We start from the raw sequence: 2,500 nt of genomic DNA, 5'->3' as shown, positions 1-2,500 counted from the left end.
CGAGCACCATCGGCACACGCTGGGCCCTGGTGCGGCAGGTTGCCTCGACCACCATCGGCACACGCTGGGCCCTGGTGCGGGCGCTTGCCTCGACCACCATCGGCACACGCTCGGCCCTGGTGCGGTCGGTTGCCTCGAGCACCATCGGCACACGCTGGGCCCTGGTGCGGCAGGTTGCCTCGAGCACCATCGGCACACGCTGGGCCCTGGTGCGGGCGCTTGCCTCGACCACCATCGGCACACGCTGGGCCCTGGTGCGGGCGCTTGCCTCGAGCACCATCGGCAGACGCTGGGCCCTGGTGCGGCAGGTTGCCTCGAGCACCATCGGCAGACGCTGGGCCCTGGTGCGGCAGGTTGCCTCGAGCACCATCGGCACACGCTGGGCCCTGGTGCGGTCGGTTGCCTCGAGCACCATCGGCACACGCTGGGCGCTGGTGCGGGAACTTGCCTCGACCACCATCGGCACACGCTGGGCCCTGGTGCGGCAGGTTACCTCGATCACCATCGGCACACGCTGGGCCCTGGTGCGACAGGTTGCCTCGAGCACCATCGGCACACTATCGGCCCTGGTGCGGGCGGTTGCCTCGACCACCATCGGCACACGCTGGGCCTTGGTGCGGGCGGTTGCCTCGAGCACCATCGGCACACGCTGGGCCCTGGTGGGTTTAGGCACATCTTCAAATTTCTGCCGTGCCAATGCCATTTTTATGGCTTGTAAATTCATACAATGGTCCCCTAAGCCTTCACGTGAAGTTTCGTTGGAAGATGACTCGTTTTCTATTTTTCACGATTTTCGAAACTTTTTGCGGTTCGGGAATTTTTAAAATTTTTTTATAAGGATTTTTGGCCCCAAATTTTGTAGGCATGATCCTTCTATTTTTGTTGGCATGCACAAAAAAATTCAGCTAAAAACTCGAAGTAGAGAAGATTTTGTGACCGTTTGAAAAAAGTGTCCCCATTTCAGACACTTTAACGGCTACTGGTAGCAAACCTGTAAAATCTCAAATGCTCTTTAAGGGGGTGTGAATTCTCAGAGGTTTGATGAGGGATAGGGGGCCAACACAAGGCCAAGTACCAGCACCCATCGCACATCATGTGCGCACACCCCCCCGGCCCCCCTCCCAATCGCCGGAACCCCAATGCCGCCGGTCAGGTTCTCCGGCGGTACTCCGGCGATGCTCCGGCGATGCTCCGGCGATGCTGTCCCGAGTGAAAAAAATGCGGCACCAGCACATGCTGGAGCCAAGCATGGGCACCGTGGCTCAAAATCGAACTTCGGCCAAGGCCTCGACCATCAATGGCACATGATGACGCATGGTGATGGCACATGCATCGACCATCATCGGCATAGGCTGCCCTTCGGTACGGGCACTTGCCTCGACCGCCATCGGCACAAGCTGGGCCCTGGTGTGGGTTGTTGCCTCGATCACAATCGGCACATGCTGAGCCTTGGTGCGGGCGGTTGCCTCGAGCACCATCGGGAGACCCTGGGCCCTGGTGCGGCCGGTTGCCCCGATAACCATCGGCACACGCTGGGCCCTGGGGCGGGCGCTTGCCCCCAGCACCATCGGCACACGCTGGGCCCTGGTACGGGCGGTTGCCCCGAACACCATCGACACAAGCCGGCCCTTGGTGCGGGCTCCTGGCTCGACCACCATCGGCACACGCTGGGCCCTGGTGCGGGCGGTTGCCTCGAACACCATCGGCACACGCCGGCCCTTGGTGCGGCCGGTTGCCTCGACCACCATCGGCACACGCTCGGCCTTGGTGAGGGCGCTTGCCTCGACCACCATCGGCACACGCTGCGCCCTGGTGCGGGCGCTTGCCTCGACCACCATCGGCACACGCTCGGCCTTGGTGCGGGCGCTTGCCTCGACCACCATCGGCACACGCTGGGCCCTGGTGAGGGCGCTTGCCTCGACCACCATCGGCACACGCTGGGCCCTGGTGCGGGCGGTTGCCTCGACCACCATCGGCACACGCTGGGCCCTGGTGCGGGCGGTTGCCTCGACCACCATCGGCACACGCTGGGCCCTGGTGCTGGCGGTTGCCTCGACCACCATCGGCACACGCTGGGCCCTGGTGCGGGCGGTTGCCTCGAACACCATCGGCACAAGCCGGCCCTTGGTGCGGGCGGTTGCCTCGAGCACCATCGGCACACGCTGGGCCCTGGTGCGGGCGGTTGCCTCGACCACCATCGGCACACGCTGGGCCCTGGTGCGGACGGTTGCCTCGAGCACCATGGGCACACGCTGGCCCTTGGTGCGGGCTCTTGCCTCGACCACCATCAGCAGAAGATTGCCCCTACGTCGAACACCATCGATACATGCCGGGCCTTGGTGTGGGCACATGCCTCGAGCTGGTGCGGGCGGTTGCCTCGACCACCATCGGCTCACGTTGGCCCTTGTTGCGGGCACATGCCTCGACCACCATCGGCACCTGCGCACCCTCGGTGTGGGATTTGCTTGTTTGGAAAAAGTGTCCCCGTTTCAGACATTTT

This window comes from Durio zibethinus, unplaced genomic scaffold (assembly GCF_047325235.1).
Source record: "Durio zibethinus cultivar Kanyao isolate XHJ-2024 unplaced genomic scaffold, ASM4732523v1 HiC_scaffold_330, whole genome shotgun sequence".
Lineage (NCBI taxonomy): Eukaryota > Viridiplantae > Streptophyta > Magnoliopsida > Malvales > Malvaceae > Durio > Durio zibethinus.
Note: the sequence above shows the minus strand (reverse complement) of the source record.